Here is a 17,802-nt window from a genome sequence, read left to right on the forward strand (position 1 = left end):
CCAACACGTACCTATAAAGTGTTTACCTTCACGATTATTCCGCTAGTCAACATTCAGGCCATGATATTTTTGCATGTTTATATTTTTGTATTTTATATTATGACATACAGGCCTCCCGGAGCTAAACTGCAGAGAGCTGGGACATGCATGGCCTTACCTGGATAGTTTGCCTATGCGATGTCTCAATGATGCCAGGAACCAACGAGGACTCTTAACTCTGAATTCACTCTGGATCATGCATGTCCCCACGTTCCCAGAATACCCTGGGCTACGGTTAAATTCAGGACTCGTTGTCACGCCTTCTACAAGACCTTAGTAAAGCAGCATTAACACAAAACTACCTGTGTGTCTCATGATGCGCGCTGCTGCTGAGGATGGTCAAATCCATATTAATAAACACATGCGCTAAACAATCGCCTTGAACCAAAACTATCCCTCACTACTGCATACTGTCACCAGAGGCATGTGGCCACTTGTTATCTCCAAACCATTAACATATTCCTATCCTTAAATAAGGGACAAAACGTATTTGTCTGACGTGTACAGTGCTTGCAGATAAAAATGGACGACATGCAGCCACATATAAAGAAACAGACGAGCACACCGACGGTGGCGAGTGCTCGAATGGATGTTTGGATGGTAAAGGGTGTGGAGTAGCCTGAGGTATCGATGAATGCATTGGTGTGGGTGGAAAGACAGAGGGGCATATGTACAAGCCCCTATCGCCACGGGAACATCACTTTTTATGACTTTCCTGTGGCGACCAGGAAAACTTGGTCTTAACTTGGCGAAATGAGGAGAAATCCTTTATTTAGCCTCGTTTATGCTTTTTCCATGTGTGCTGCCTTGTGCAGCACACATAGAAAAAGCAAAACGCTTTGGATTGTTTATGTTTAGGAAGGTGTTCCTTCCTGCACATAAACAATCTTTTTAGAAAAAGACATTTTGTAACTTCCATGTGTGCTGCATTAAGCAGCACACATAGAAGCATTAAGCAGCACACATAGAAGCATTAAGCAGCACACATAGAAGTGGCAAAACGGAATTTAAAGATTGTTTATGTGCAGGAAGGGACACCTTCCTAAACATAAACAATCTTCCCCTGCATGCAGACACCCTTGCACTATGGTGCAAGGGTGCATGCATTGGTACTAGGCATCTATGTGTAGCGCCGGCGTAGGGGGAACGCAAGGCTGCAACATATTCTTGTAAATATGCTGCAGCCTTGTGTTTCTGGAGTGGTGGAGTGAGGCATTAAGCCATGACGGCTAACGCCTCACTCCTCCACTTATTTGTACATATGCCCCAGAGTGTGGGTCGACAGATTGGCATGGATGGGTGAATATATCAGTGTGAGTGGCTACATGTGTGTGGCTGGAGAGGTGTGTTGCGGGGTCAATTGTGTGTAAAGGGATGGATGAATGCATTAATGATCATGGGTGCACAGCTGCATGCTTGAAAGCAGGACTACGTCAAGGTGATGGGTGGAGAAGTGCAGGTGGATGGGTGGATGAGTGTGAGTGGATGGGTGAATGAATGCACACTTGTAGGTGTATGAGTATGTAACTAGGCAAGTATTCTTTCACCCCTCTTTTCACTTTCTATTCATCAGTCTCTAGGAGGTGGGTGGGTGAGCAATTATGCTAATTGGTGGGTGGCTTGAGGAATTAATGTGTGTTTGAAGAGTGAATAGGTGCGTGAGGGGATCGATAAAACTAGTGCTAATGTGTCGGGGTGTGAGTGGGTGGATGAAGAGATGGTGTTGTATTTCAGCATGGTGGCAGGTAGATGAATGCATGGAAGGGTGATGGAGCACAGTTCGTAGACAGATGAAAGCATGAGTGTGGGGGAATTCATAGCGTAATCATACATGCACTGCTGAGGGTGGTTGAATGTTCGATAACTGTGAGTGGTGTTGGTGGACAGATGTATGGTGGCCTTCAATAGATTCACCAGGTAGGTGGGTGGAGGGAGGGATAGGTGCTGAACCACACCAGTACAGCCACATAAATATTGATCACCACATTATTACTAATCTCATGTTTTTCACTTATTTCTCTTTAAGCAGAATGGACAATCACAAAAGGATATGTGGTATCCAAGAAGTATGTCTCCTTACACTAGCAATGAAGAAATGACCACCAGCAAAGATATTACTCTGAATATTAGTGATTTAAATATGTATATATTCATTTTGCTCAGTGACAATCAAATCTCTCCATTGCACTGTAATGAATGCCTTTATTCTCCCCAATGGTTTTCACTGTAAAACATTAAAGGTGAAAGGCGGACTAAACCATGCAGCGGCTCAAACTCTTGACCTGCACAAGGCACTGCCATTCATGCTGCTCAAGGGCCGGGCTATAAATATCCACAGATATCCCCTGTGGTGAGGCTGGTGCCCCTGTTCTTTGCTTCCTCCAGTGGCTTCCCAAAGAGGCGAGGGCTCTAAGTAACACTGCCTGCACCACACATATAACACTTCACTCCTCCTTACCTTCTTAGCTAACCGAGAAGAGGGAAAGTTCAGCTGCCAACCGGGATCCAAGAAGCCCTCTATCCCTTCTCCTAGAACCCCCAGCCTTTAATTGGGAACTTTGCATGAACCATATTTTCTCTGGAAGTGCCGCAAGAATAGACTCTCTGACCTCATGCCTTGTCGCCTTCGAGAAAGATCTCAAAGCTCTCCTCCTTGAATGACACTTGGGTGATCTTCATTCCTCCTCGCGCTCTCTGTGGTGCATTCCAACCTCAGCTGGCACGAACTATTGACGAGCATCACGCTGTACAACGCCCATCCCACCGACTCATTTTACCTGATTTTCATTGCTAGCTTATGGTACGGGTAGAGCCGAACTTTGCTAAAAATGTTTTATTAAAAAGCATTGGTAAAGCTCATAGGTCTCGCCTTTGCGAAAGGTTCTATTTTTGTTTTCTCTATTCTACAGTTGTTTTGTGGAGAGCAATTGTAGATTGTTTGCGTTTGTGTTAATAAAATAGTTTTCCAGTGAAAACTATTTTTCACAAAAAACATTTGCAAAGTCAATAGGTCTACTGAGGCAGACAAAACATCCAAAATACACCACTTAATCAGTATGAAGTGGTGGATTTTGGATGTCTTGTCTGCCTCAGTAGACCTATTGACTTTGCAAATGTTTTTTGTCGATGTTAGCCAGCTGAAGCATTAATGCCCTGTACTAGCTTAATCACAAGAGAAACCATTACTGCAGATTATATAAGATCTCTTGCGCATGTGTTCAGTGAGCGATAGTACATGCTTTTGTTAAGCCATTTTAGCAGAGCACATAGAGGCGTGGTTCTTTTAGTAGGAAATGGAGTCTTATTTGAGCCTCCATTCAGTACAGAAGCTGTATGTCTAAGGTATTTATATATAAACCTACTTGAAAGGTAGTGGAGCTCTGTTTACTGTCAAGGCAGAGCCATGACCACATATGATAGAAGTGGTAGCTGGTTTGTGGAGTACTGCTGACGCGGTTTGACGTAAAAGTGTTAATCAATGTCCGTAAATCAATCACCTCTTGCAGCATTGTCTCTGCGCAACCCGTCAGCGAACTTGAGTCACGTGACGCAGCGCGAAGAAGAAGAAGTAGACTGCTCTCATAATGGCTTCCCTTGATCCTTAACGTTGCCTTTTGGAACACACGGGGTAGCCGCAAGACTGTGCACGAACAGTTCCTTTTATAAAATCCACAGCTGTAAAGTTTTGGGTTTGCATTTATGGTTGTGATAATTATTGTTAATGCATTGTGCCTCTGTGTGATGATTGTTACAAAAAACAGTGGTCCTAGACCAATAAATCCGAAAAGTATTCAATAAACGGAAATTATTAATGAACTTATTTTGAGCTTGCAATATGTTAGCTCATAGACATAAATCAATTGTAAATTCCATAGATAAAACCAACATGAAGTGCAGCACAGCAATATTTCTTATTATAATATATTTATTTTAGAAAAAATGAACTGAGGTAAAACAAACCTTCAAGGGTCATAAGAAAGGGAGAAGGATGATTTGAGAAGTGAGTGAAAAGGGGGTGCTCAAAAATAAGAAAGAGTCGAGAGGACTCAGAATTTGTCAAACAGAGAATAAGAAGCATATATTTATTTACATAAGTGTACAGAAACTGATATTTGATATACAGTTCAGTGCAACCTGGCCATATTAAAAAACTTTCATTTGTGAATTATTTTCTAAATTGCGAATTGAATGTTCTTGACAGGGACAAGGGTACTAGGAGGAATGGTCCAGGTGTGCGAGGGGAAAGGCGTTGACGTTTCGATCCGGCTTAGTGGCAAAGAGGGGAATTTAATGCCTCGACCATGCGGATCTTCTTCAGGACAGGAGAGGGGTGGGATGACCCTTGTTAGGGGAAATTGCGCTCTCATGAAACCGCTCAATGGTTTAATGAATGAGATCAGTATCCACTGCCTTATCGCACTCCTAAATCTAGCAGGTTAGATGCTTGATTTAGGAGTGCGATGAGGCAGTGAGGGACGTATCCTTAACCTGATTCCTCTTCATTTCAGCTTTATTAAATTAGCTGATTAGCCAGCTGCGCATCCCTATTGTCGGGAAGTTGGATCGTATTAACGCTATGAACTAACGCCAGTTGAACACCAAGACCAGTTATCCCCTTGAGGATACTGATCTCATTCATTGGACCACTGAGCGGTCTCACGAGCACGCAATTTCCCTTAACAAGGGTCATCCCACCACTCCCCTGTCCTGAAGAAGATCCACATGGCCGAGGCATTAAATTCCCCCCTTTGCCGCTAAGCGGGATCAAAACGTCGACGCCTTTCCCCTCACGCACCTGGCCATTCCTCCTACTATCCTTGTCCCTGTCAAGAACATTCAATTCGTAATTTAGAAAATAATTCACAAATGAATGTTTTTTAATATGGCCAGGTTGCACTGAACTGTATATCAAATATCAGTTTCTGTACACTTATGTAAATAAATATATGCTTCTTATACTCTGTTTGACAAATTCTGAGTCCTCTTGACTCTTTCTTATTTTTGAGCACCCCCTTTTCACTCAATTCTCAAATCATCCTGCTCCTCCCTTTCTTATGACCCTTGAAGGTTTGTTTAACCTCAGTTCATTTTTTCTAAAATAAATATATTATAATAAGAAATATTGCTGTGCTGCACTTCATGTTGTTTTTGTCTATGGAATTTATGATTGATTTATGTCTATAAGCTAACATATTGCAAGCTCAAAATAAGTTCATTAATAATTTCCATTTATTTAATACTTTTCGGATTTATTGGTCTAGGACCACTGTTTTTTGTAACAATTGACACCCAGGTCCGTGGACTTATTTAGGTCACCCTATTGGTTATAATGGTCTGTGTGATGATTGGCGGTCTCATTTGTGTGTGTAGCTCTCCAGTGGAAGCTGTTGTAACGATGGGCTGGGAAACTAAAGCAGGACCTCGAAGGGAGGAGAGAGAAAGAGCTGCAGACGACAGAGAGGGCAAGTAGCAATGAGGGAGGGGGTGGGTGGATGAAACAGGTCTCCTTGGAAAACAGCAAATTTGATGAGTTTAGGACAAGATTTACAGGGCTGTTCACAAAAACGGTGCTAGGAGCATCAACACTGCAAAGAAACAAAAGGAAAACTTCCCAAAATTAGAGCTAAAATACATAAAAAAATAGTGTGCATACGTGAACTGAAATAGACAAAAGTGAAAGGATACAAGTAATAGGCCATTGCTCTCTGGGAGGGAGCAAGACACAAGAAGGAGGGACAAAAAACACATATTACCCACATGGAAGCAAGCTTTTGGGAAGGGCATGTGAAGAAACAGATCAAAGGCAATGGGCGAGCTGTAAGCCACAGAGTGGATGCAGCATATCTGGAAGAGAGAGCGCATGAACTGCCTAGGTGAAAATCACTCTACACGAACCACTTTTGGTGCTCCTCCTCATCTTTTTTTATCTCTCTTCTCCTCTATCTCTCCTCTAAGTGCTATAAATATAAGCAGTTACTTGGAGGGAACAACATCATTTATACAGCGCATGGAGAAAAAGAATAGTCACTGGTGGCCTGGAACAAAAATCAATTATTAAAAGAAGGTGAGGTAATTGTGGCCCTCTGAATCAGGTGCCTTGGGCCTTGCCCAGCATGCCTATGCCTAAATCCGGCCCTGGTTATAAGCATGTGTAAGGCATACTATCTACCAGGAGTGGTAACCTGGCACTCACTCCTCCCAGGGTGTATCTTTGTATTATCCATTTGTTATTGATATGTTTCATTTCTATTGTAATGGACTCTGATCCCTCCAGGCCAAGACTGTGCTGTTTAAAAACACAGATATAAATAAAAAGGGGTCAACACTGTCTCCAACACTCTTCAAAGCCTGGTTGGTACGAATGCAAACTTAGCTTGTTGTATCAGTAGTATGTATGAGGCAAGTTTTAAAATCGCAGTCATTGTGAGCACGCCATAGATTGCCGTCAGGCAGCTAGTACTGGAGACTCTTGAATCTGCACTATTTTAACACCTCTATGAGCAGGGACAGTCAGCCGCACCACACTTAGATCCGAATGCTTTTCCTACATTGCCCTGTCAAAATGTCTGCACCCGGGCTTTCTTTTCTTGACGCAGTTGATTCCCCAGGTAAAGAGCCTCATATAATGTATGTTTTTCTGCCTACTCGTCTTTGATGAACCGGCTCCCACTGATTCTGCCTCTGAGGTTCGCCCTAGTGTTTGCTGATCTATGGAATTGATTTCTGCAACAGCACCAGTGGGTCCTCTCTATTAAGACCATCATCAGGCCAGGGGCGGCTCCTCCACTATGGCGGAGGAGCTTTGCCTCACTGCTGCTACCCAGCAGAGGCAACAGTGAAAAATAAACAAATAATAAAATTAATTTATTATAATTTTCTTTGTCGCTGTTGCCTCTGCTGGGTAGCTGAGTCGCTGGGCCGTGCCAGCCTCCTGAGCTTGAGGGGGAGGAGTTGTGGGCAATACTAAGTGCGCATGACGGTTTGGCTGGCCATTTTATGCTGGCCGAACCGGCATTCGCTTACCATTTCTCCACCTGACTGTGTTTTACAGCTGAGTGGAGAAAAGCCACAGCTCCCATGCACTGACTGAGCAGCAAACCAGGCTGCTCAGACCAATGCCAGCGCCTCTCTCATGCTGGGAAGGGTATTCCCAGCATGAGACAAGCACTGGAATTGCCTGCGCAGTGTGCACCGGTCGAGGATCGGGAGAGTTGGAAGACGGAGCGGATGCAGTGACAGGTAAGTTGTAATTTTGTTTTACTAGATATTGTTTTCATGTATTATGCCACTCTCCCCTTGCCGCCTTACCACGTCGCATTGGGAGCAGCTGCCACTGCTGTCTAGGCTCAGGATTTAGATGCACAAGAAGGGATTCCACCTGCTTTAGAGCTCACCATCGTGTCAACTTCAGTTGTGATTTGATTTGCCAAATGTTTTTGGAAATCTTCCAATGCACAAATGAATTTTCCATTTCACATTTACAGAGACCATGATTCCTAGATTTGGAAAATCCTTTTTCACATCATCCAGTGTTAAATCACCGGTGTAAAGTCGCTTGATTATTTCTTGTGCGAAGTTCCTCTGAACATTGCAATTCACTGTCATTCATTTTGAGACTGTTGTTGTTACCAAACCTTTCTAACTGTCATTTGGCTTTCAGGGCATTCTGTTTGCTTAAGAAGGGTGGGATCCTTAATGTAGAGTGCAGGCGCGGTGCGTCCATTGGGGTGTTGGGGCGTTGCCCCCCCGCCTCCGCGCTCCTGCCCGCGCCCGCAGCTCCCTCGGTGTCTCTGAACTTAGTTTACTTAAGTTCAGAGACGCCGAGGGTGGGCAGAACTGACAAAGCATGTCAGTCAGCATGACGTCGGACCGTGGGCGGTCCGGCGTCATGTTGACTGACATGCATTGTCAGACCAGGCAGCACTGCAGCACAAGTGCGCATGAGTGGGCATGGTGAGCTAATTTTTAGCCCGTGCCCAGTCATGCGCACTTGTGTTTTCACAGACTTGTGCATGCCCATTAGGAGCCCCTCGGTCTCCTAATCAGCGGGCGAAGAGTAAGCTGTGCCCTCAGCCAATCCTGGCGCTGCAGCAGCGTCAGGATTGGCTGAGGGGTTGCCACTGCAGTGCTGACGTGCTGTTCCAGTTTGAAGAGGGCAGAGGCGCCAACGCGGACCAGGAGCAGAGCCATGCGACCCCCCCCACCACCCGCGCGTGACCCCCCCCTCGCGACCCCTCCCCCCTCGCGACTGCTCATGTAGTAAAAACCAGTCCTTTCGTTTATTTGCTTCCTTTGCAATCATTTTACGCCCCGCCACTTTCAAATGTCACCAGCCGCCCCTGGTAGAGTGGGATCGTGAATGACTGGAGAAGCAAGGAAAGCTTCAGGGTATATTCCGCTGGAGGGAGTATAGTAGTCGAGTGGGAAAGAAGCCCTCTGCCAGGGCTGGATTTACCATTAAGCAAAGAAGCTTGTGCTTAAGGCATCAAGGGAAGGGGGCACCACAGAAATGTTCAACTGCTGTATTCAGTACGGACCATTTGGTGCAAAACTGTGCATGGTGCATCTGCACCTAGAGATAAAGTGGAAGTATACAAAAATAAACATTGTTTCCCATCTTACCGTTAGTTTTGTTTCATTTAGAACAATAAATTGCTATTTTATGGTTTATCATTGTTTATATATTGAATTAAATTAAGATGGGGGCACCAAACTCTTTTAAGTGCTTAGGACCGCTAAAGGTCTTAATCCGGCCCTTGCCTGCTTCACCCCTGTGTTGGCTTCAGTCCTGAACTCGTTAGTTCAGGTGCGTTTGTGCTTTACTGTGAGAGTGCAACTTGGCAGCTGTGAGTAGCTTCTCGTCTGGGCCCATCTTATTTAGTTTCTTTCACAGAGTCCTCCAGCACATTGATGAAATGTGGATAAAAAATACAAAAATGCTGCTCATAGTGGCATTTACTTGAGAGTACTGTATTTCCACCAATAGTGTGCCAGCTTGGAACTCACCCTGCAATTGATTCTTGGTCTTCGACCCAGATCTGTCATTCATCGAGGTTGGAGAGTTTGCAGTCAGTGGCAACCAAGCTAATTGATCTGTTGGGTTGACCTTTTGTGGGTCCTTTCTTGTGGCTAAGTATATCGTGTTTACTTTCCAAAGAATGGAAGAGTGACCGAGGAGGCAAAAAAGCAGAAACAGGCTCTCAGGCAGCTCTAGCAGGGTAGTTTAACTCTGACCTGTGAGAGTCCATCATACTTCACTACTTACACACGCACCCAGAGATACACGCATGCACACACACACACACACATGTACACGCCATCCTGACCAGCACCACCCTCAGAGCCTTAAACCAATATATACAAACCAAGCATTAGCTTTTTTTCTGTCGCACACCATAAACACCCAGAATAATAACTGTCCACAGGCATTTCTATCCTCTAGTTTCTGCATGACATATAAAGCATCCCCATTTCCTTCCAACATTTTGTCCCACTCCATCACTCATTGAGTACAGAATATCATCAGAAGTGTTTGTCCTTCTTCCATCTTCCAAATTGTGCCACTTAGTGGACTAAACATCCCTAGCTGTTTCTGTTCTTCTCTCATTTTATCACTGAATGGAAAAAGACAATTCCAAGCATTACTGTCCTTATATCTACAGCACAAAGAGCAGTCCCAGGTGTTTGTATCCCACTGGGGTCTTGTCCAGTGGTGCTGAGGTGCCACTAAGGATAACCTGTTGCCATGGCATTATGAGAAATTGTCTGGCGGCACCAACGCATTTATGCCAGTGTGCACATGGTTGTCACGGCTGAAAGAGTCAATCTCCTTCTATGCAAAGTGGTGCTTCATTCACCATCTTGAACATGACCTCTACAGTTTCCCAACACAAGGTAGCAGTAGTCCTTCTTCTAGGTCTAGTACTTACTGACGTGCCTCCAGACGTGATGCTCAAAGTGGCAGTAGATACTTGGTCACTTCCTGTCCTCACGGCCACCTGCGTTTTGTACACTAGAATTTAATATTTATTAAATAAGGATTGCCTTGAATCCCTCCCTGAGAAACACTTCACTCCATGTAATCTGACAATTGCAGACAGATACTGCAATCCAAGAGGATTCAGATGCATTATGTGGGGTCTTCTTCATTCTATACCACCTTCTGTTTTGTCTGTCAGCAATCACATTGATGTGTATTGGATGGGTCTTTTCCCACCACAAAAACCAGCTTTTAGGCACAAGTAAGAGGCAGTAGCTGCGCATACAGCAGGGGGAAGTGTTATCATCAGCACTCGAGGGCTGTGAACCCTCCAAGATGTTCTTCTAACAGGTTACTTCTTCTCTCTCAACCTCATGCTCAACCTTTTCAAAATCGTGCGCACTCCCCACCTCTTCCTTGTCTCAGTGTCACCCTCTCCTCTCCTTACCTCGACCTACCCCCCCCCTCCCCCCCCATCAATCCAAACTTTCTCAATCTGGCTATAGCCCAAAATCAAATCAACCTCACCTTCTCTCACCTTAAAACTTGACCTCACCTCACCTGCATCTGAGTCCCTCCTTATCACAACCTATCCTTATGCTCACTGGAACCGCTATCCTACCTGGACTCAATGCACACCTCACCTCAACACTTTTACTCACCTCATTAGAAACTGAAACACTCCTCAAACTCATCTAAATTTCACTTCCTCCTTAATTCATCTGTGACTCAATCCCCACCTCTCTTCACACTACCTCACCTTACCCCCAAACTCATTGGTTCCTCAAGCCCACCTCACAGCCACTCAAACCTCACTTCATTCTCACTTCTGCCTCTCCTCCTCAGCTCAATGTTGGGCGAACCTCACCACACCCTCACTTCCAACCTCACATTACAGTGGACGGGCCCGCCACTACTACTTACAACACCCAAGATAAAACTCAATGCAGTATGCCAGATGTGTCCTCTAAAAATTCTTGCAGCACGTTGAGGTTATTCTGTTTGTGTGAGGGGATCACTGCGTCCTCCTCTGCTATACATAGTAAGTGTGTTAAAGATCCTTGCAGTGTACGGTGCATCCTGTACCAGTGCTATCCATCAGTGAAGCTTTGTAACGTTTTTCACTATACAAAAAGCCCAAATTGATTGGTTTTGTAAGTGCATGTTTGAATTGGACTCGCTCCCGTTTCCCCATTCCATTATCCCCTTCCCTATGCCTCTCATTTTTCAGGTCATTCTTTAAAAGTTCTCAGCCCGCTCCTAGTTCCTCTGAGCATTTTTCAAATTCTTTAGCACTTTTAGTCTTCAAAATATTTTGATCCTAATCCTGAAAATAAATATTCAATTGTTAACCAAATTTACTGTAACAATTAACAGGGACTCATGGCTTAGACTTGTATACGGGGCGATAAAGAAGGCCTGGCTCCTGTCCAGTCCGCTCTCACCAGCCCCTGTTGCTTTCCTACACTCACCATTTCTTTCCTTTTTATTGTCTACACTCATACTTGCCCTGAATTGTAATGTGAGAATGAAGTGAGTGAGCCAGGCGTTTTATGGGGGGAAGGCGGGGGGGGGGGGGGGGGGTGGGGGGGAAGGGGGCAATAGGTGGGGCATAGGATCTAAAAGGTCACTTAATAAATATTCCGATCCTTTTATGCTGCCAATGCAACCTGATGCTCCCTAGGAGTTTATGTCATTAAAAAATGTGCTGCGGGTGCGGCCAGGGGTCAAAAATACCTCCATGTTGTCAGGGCCAGTATTTTGTCATGGGTGGCCCCATATGTTTTGTGGGCCCCCTCATACCAAAAAATACATCAAATATGCTAGTGTCAGAATGTTGTCATTAATGCTGTCTGCATACCATAGGAGAACTTTATCTCAAAAACTGCGTTGGTACCCTCCTCTATGTCAAGAATTACCTTAAATGCGCTAGCACCAGCATTTTAACACGGATACCCCATGTCAAGAATGTCCTTAAGTATGGTGGAAATTGCAAATATAAGTGCCGGTGGGGCGCTAGTGCCCCATGGAAAAATACTGGCACCCAGCCATTTTTTGCCATGGGTGTCTCTTTCAGGTAAGAATTACCTCCAGTATGCCAGGGCCAAAAACAGACTAACAAACATTCCAGCACATTCTCATTCACGCTCACTTACATTCACCCACACACACTCATTTTCACTCACTCGAAGTCATTCGTTATAACTCACTTGCACTCATTCGGACACACACTCTAACACTCACATTAATTCTTATACATTCTCATTTAATCACTTGCAATTATTGTAAATCTCATTTTCACTAACTTTGACTCACTCATACTCACTTACTGACACACACAGCTACTAGAGAAAAATGTAAGCCACTAGAGGAAGATGAGAGCCACTGGGGGAAGATGAAAGGCGTATGGGGAAGATGAGAGCCACTGGGGGAAGATGAAAGGCGTATGGGGAAGATGAGTGCCACTGGGGGAAGATGAAAGACGTATGGGGAAGATGAGAGCCACTGGAGGAAGATGAAAGGCGTATGGGGAAGATGAGAGCCACTGGAGGAAGATGAAAGGCGTATGGGGAAGATGAGTGCCACTGGAGGAAGATGAAAGACGTATGGGGAAGATGAGAGCCACTGGAGGAAGATGAAAGGCGTATGGGGAAGATGAGAGCCACTGGAGGAAGATGAAAGGCGTATGGGGAAGATGAGTGCCACTGGAGGAAGATGAAAGACGTATGGGGAAGATGAGAGCCACTGGAGGAAGATGAAAGTATCTGGAAGAAGATGAGAGACACATTAGAGAAGATGAGGGTCACTGTGGAAGAGAAGAGCTACATCAGGAAAGATGAGAGCCACTGGAGAGAGATAAGACACATATTGGGGACGATGAGAGTCACTGGATAACGAGGACTGAAAATTAGAGCAACTGGAGGAAGATGAGAGTCACTGGAGAAAGATGAGACATGTTGGGCAAGATCATAGCAACTGGAGGGAGATGAGCGCCACTGGAGGAAGATGAGTGCCACTGGAGGGAGAGGAGCGCTACTGGAGGGAGAGGAGCGCCACTGGAGGGAGATGAGCGCCACTGGAGGGAGAGGAGCGCCACTGGAGGAAGATGAGCGCCACTGGAGGGAGATGAGCGCCACTGGAGGGAGAGGAGCGCCACTGGAGGGAGATGAGTGCCACTGGAGGGAGAGGAGCGCCACTGGAGGGAGATGAGCGCCACTGGAGGGAGATGAGCGCCACTGGAGGAAGATGAGTGCCACTGGAGGGAGAGGAGCGCCACTGGAGGGAGATGAGAGACATTAAGGTGGGGAAATAAACACACTAGGAATAAGAGAGACACATTACGGGAGAATGAGAGACACGCTTGAAAGAAGAGAGCGCCTTGCGGGAAGATGAGAGACACTCCGAGGTAGGAGAAAAACATTGGGGAAGGCACGAGGCACATTAAAGAAGACAAGAGGCAATTCGGAGATAAGTGAGACTTTTTGAGGGAGATGAGATATCCCAGCAACTCTAGTAAATATGTAGAATACTCCGGGAAGGTCATGTGTGGTATTAAAAGAAAAATAAATACACAAATGTTTTTCTTTGAGTGCCATTCCTCTTCCATAACGGTATTATTAGCCCCACCTTTATGACTATTCATCTGTTACTATATATGTCACAAAATCAGAACAAATGTGCTTAAAATGCGCCAGTTCTCAAATGTTAACAGGTGTTTTTGTGGGAAAATGCCGGTCCTTAACTCTGAAATCCTAGCCACGGACTCCGCGCCTCCCCCTCCAGTCTTCCTTTGAAGCGCTGTACGCTCACATGCGCACGCACGCAGGAGCGCCTCACAGAGCCCTCAGACAGTGCGGAGGGAAGGGGGGGGTGGGGGGGGGGGGGGAGAGGGTGGGAGGAGGCGGAAACGTTTCACATTTCGAATAAAGTCTTCCTTTCACGCGCCTGCTGGCTGGATTGGTCCAGATCTGCGTCTGTCGGGCTCCTGGCTGCTGGACAGCTCCCCTCTGCCCTAGCTGGCGGACGAGTGCTGTTCTTGTTCCAAGGGGCTCCCATCCCTAAGGAGTGCATCGGGTTCAACGATCACGGCAGGACAGCCCTTTGTCGGTCTGCCACAAATCACCATGTGTGTCCAGGATGCGATGGACTTCAGAGATTAGGGCCAGAGGAGTCAGCACCCGGGGCACGACTGAGGAGCAATGACAGACTGCATGTTTGAGATCAGTGCTAGGAAAACAGGTGATGCAACAGGTCAGGAGTGAAGTTGAATGGCAACGCTGTGTGTGTGCGCGCGCGGGAGTGGGGGAAATGGGGGCCAGGGCCCGCTGACAGAACTGAGCGTTAGTCCAGTACTTCAAAAAAACGCGGACGCTGCAGGGCATAATTGGGGTGCATCAGCAGAGCAGTGTCTGTGTCGCTGTAATGGGATAGCAGCAAAGCAGATCTGGGACCTGCTGAATGACAACGCCCTAGACCTACTTTCCTCATAGAAACCTGGCTGAACCCTGCATTGGCACCGATATTCCCACAACCATCCCCTCCCACCCTGACTACAAGATTGCCAGGCAAGACAGAGTTCACAAGCACAGAGGAGGAATCGCCACTGTCCACAGGAAAGCATCAGTTGAACCACCTCCAAGGACACACCATCCTCTAAAGAGGAAGACTTGTTCAAGCTCCACACCACAGCCGACTTCTTCCTAAGCAGCACTCTCATCTACAGACCTCTGGTACTGTGCACCAACTTTACCCTCACCATCACGCCTTGGTCACAAGTCACAACACTCGCCTTCAAAGCCAGTAATTACAGCCTACTCAGAGACCTGAACTGCCACCTGGAAGACCATTCCAACCCTAACTGAAAAACACTCATCAAAGTAATAGAAGTCTGGGCCTCACTCAACGAGTAAAGGGACCTACAACGTCGCCGGACACCTCCTGGACTCTATTTTTACCACCTTCAACAATTTCCGAAGCAACAAGTTTGTAGTGAGGATAATGACACACCGACAGACATTGCTAAGTTAGCATAAGTTGGACGCCATTTTGCCACTTTTGCTCACGTTACTACATGGCCCATTTCTTGTAAACACTTTGCTCGCTTGTTTTCACATGAAAACTGTCTGTATTTCATGTATTTGGTTGAACACTCTGCTCCTCGTCTGCACAGCGTGTTCAAGGTAAAAAAACAATGAGCTCTGTTGAATTGCTTTGGCCAGTCTCATGTCCTTAGCCATAACATAGAACACAGCTGCAACCCTGGAAATCTGGTGCTTTTAATATTGCTGTGCATGCATGTTTACACACTTGGAGAAAACGCTTTCCAGGATAGAAGAGCTGGGTTTGTCCGGAGATGTAAATTCCTGCATCTGAACTCGGAGGTATGGGGCCCCCTGACAAAACCTGGAGGTCTTCTATAATTATAATAAACTAGCTTCAAGCAAGGGGAGGGTGGCAAGGCACTGTAGTCCTGTTTCCACTATCATTATAATGCGATTTCTCCTTTTGTTCTATATGGAATTGTAACTATGCTGATTTGTTTGATCCTATGCATTTTTCTGCTAGTACTGGCACGTGTATTGCATTATAGAGCACGTTAGTTAAAATAAACATTTTAAACTATACTTCGACTCTATTAACTCATGTTGTGGACAATTACGAGAGTTTGAACAAAAGAGTGTTTTTGTTCCCACGTATCCTGATAGAGGAGGGAGTAACTTGTTCTAGGATGTCTAATCATTGGTAGCTTCGCTGTAGTACGGAGAACGAACGTGACACTATAGCTAGTCGGATAGGGGATCTGGGTACCAAGGTGGGTATTTTGGTACACCACTACACACTGAGGTCCTGGTTTCCTGCGCATAGTTCTGTATATGTGCAGAATTCCTGCAGCATGGCGCACCTAACGTTTGGCCTGGTTCTTAATTGGAAACCGCTTTAGTAGTTCTTGTGCTTGTCCATGATACCTTCGCTTCTGTTTTCCGGTAAACAACTGTGACGGCATAACCTACCTATATTTTTGTGTTTATAGGTATTTCTTCAAGCTTGAAGCATAAAAATGTTTTATAGTTACTATTGAGTTACTTACCCATTGCGCTGCCACGCTTTAAGTTGCTCAGCTTTTGCTCGATATGGCCGAAGTGGATATTGCGGCACATAGCCGCTGGGTGCTCCATCGTCATTTGACCGCTTTTGGAGTGCTCAACACGGGTGTCATACTTATTTTTGTGGTAGGAGCTACTGGAGCTCACCCATTTGAGGTTTTTTATTCTTGGGTTACGCTTCCGGCAGTGGATGGTGATGATGGCTTATTCCATAAGTACTCTCCCGCTGCAGTCCCTATAGCGTATCGGCCATATACGACTATGGAGGTACCGATTTCAGCATGGCAATACCGTGTTTGGTTTAATGGCGTCCTACCCCACACCGTGACCACGGTCCGGTTAGGCCCTTTGTCGATTCCGGGGGCCGCTTGGCTAGTTTTAGCCGGGTACACACCATATCCACGTTATCTAGCAGTCGCTGTCGATGAGTTGCGTGTCTTACACACCTCCTTGATTGAGGTGCACAGGGCTCTTGTACAATACGTCTCACACAATCTTCAGGTGGGAGCAACTGGGGTTGCTGCGCAACCAGCTGGACCTGCTGGGTTAACTATTAGCCCAGTCATGGTTAATTCGGTTATGAGTAAGCGTCAACAGAATAAGGAAGATTTACCTTATTGGCTTGCGGAGAAATTTGACCAGTTGGAAGCAGTATTTCCAAATACATCTCCTGGGGAGAAACACAGGATTCTTACTATTAGTTTTCAGAAAGACATAATACCCGAAATAACTGATTGTGAAAATTGGGGTAAAGTGTTGGCGGCAGTGTATGCGAAGTGTTTTGGCACACCATCTATGACTGTGCTTCCCTCCGTGATTAAACGTGTTCGGGATGAACATGGACCGGAGGCGGCAGTGGAGTTAGGGATGCGGTTGGTCGGAGTGTTTGACGTGGTTGCTGATCTGATCCTTGCGAATGTCAAGGGAGATGCAGTTAACTTTCAGGTGTCTAATGCTTTGCACCTTGTCCGAGATGAGGAGAAACACAGAGAATTACCAAAAATTATTGCAGAAGCTTATAGAACAATTGGACGCAATAATTTGGGAGTTAGGCCTTTCGCTAGAATACCTGCACAACAGCAGACACAGACTGCTCAGTCTGCTAAAGACGACTGCCCTAATTTTCCAAAAAAGAATTGGAAAAATAAGGAACAGGGGAAGCAACAACAGACACAGGGATCGCGTGCAGCGTCACCGGTTCCCGAACTTTCTGAGCGCACTTATGATTTGGGCAACCGCGCGCAAATTAGGTTCACCTGACAAGTTTCAGGTTCCTGATCAGCGTTCTCCTCGTTCTTCACAGCCAACATCGGGCTCACAGGCCGGTGGAGGGGAACGCCAGGATCGCGGCAAAGGTCGATGTGCCCCGCAAGGACGTGAACAACCTCGTCTGGCTGACGGCTAAGGGAAACAAGACGATTATCCTCGTCAGCTCCCGCCTTTTCAGAAAAAGAAAGTTGCCGCTTTAACAGCGAGATATGCCACAGACGGTGAGAACCCGGCTCCGGAACTTAACATGAGCAGTAAGGCTGCTAGACAGCGCAGCGGAAGTTACCATAGTGCGGCAAGCACTGCGTCCATTTCTGGAGGCGACAGCAACTGAAACTTTCATCACAGTTGAGACGGCTGACACCCGAGTGGCTCCCCCTGACAGATTATATGACATAGTTCTTCACATTG

The 17,802-nt window shown here is 45.9% G+C and overlaps 1 protein-coding gene across 1 annotated transcript in view; it reads right to left on the minus strand.

Annotated features, from left to right (window-relative positions):
- FADS1 (fatty acid desaturase 1) overlaps nt 1-17,802 on the minus strand; it is a 401,042-nt gene that overhangs the window by 366,067 nt on the left and 17,173 nt on the right. The gene's annotated exons all lie outside the window — the stretch shown is intronic.

Source organism: Triturus cristatus, chromosome 3_2 (genome assembly GCF_964204655.1).
Source record: "Triturus cristatus chromosome 3_2, aTriCri1.1, whole genome shotgun sequence".
NCBI classification, from domain to species: domain Eukaryota; kingdom Metazoa; phylum Chordata; class Amphibia; order Caudata; family Salamandridae; genus Triturus; species Triturus cristatus.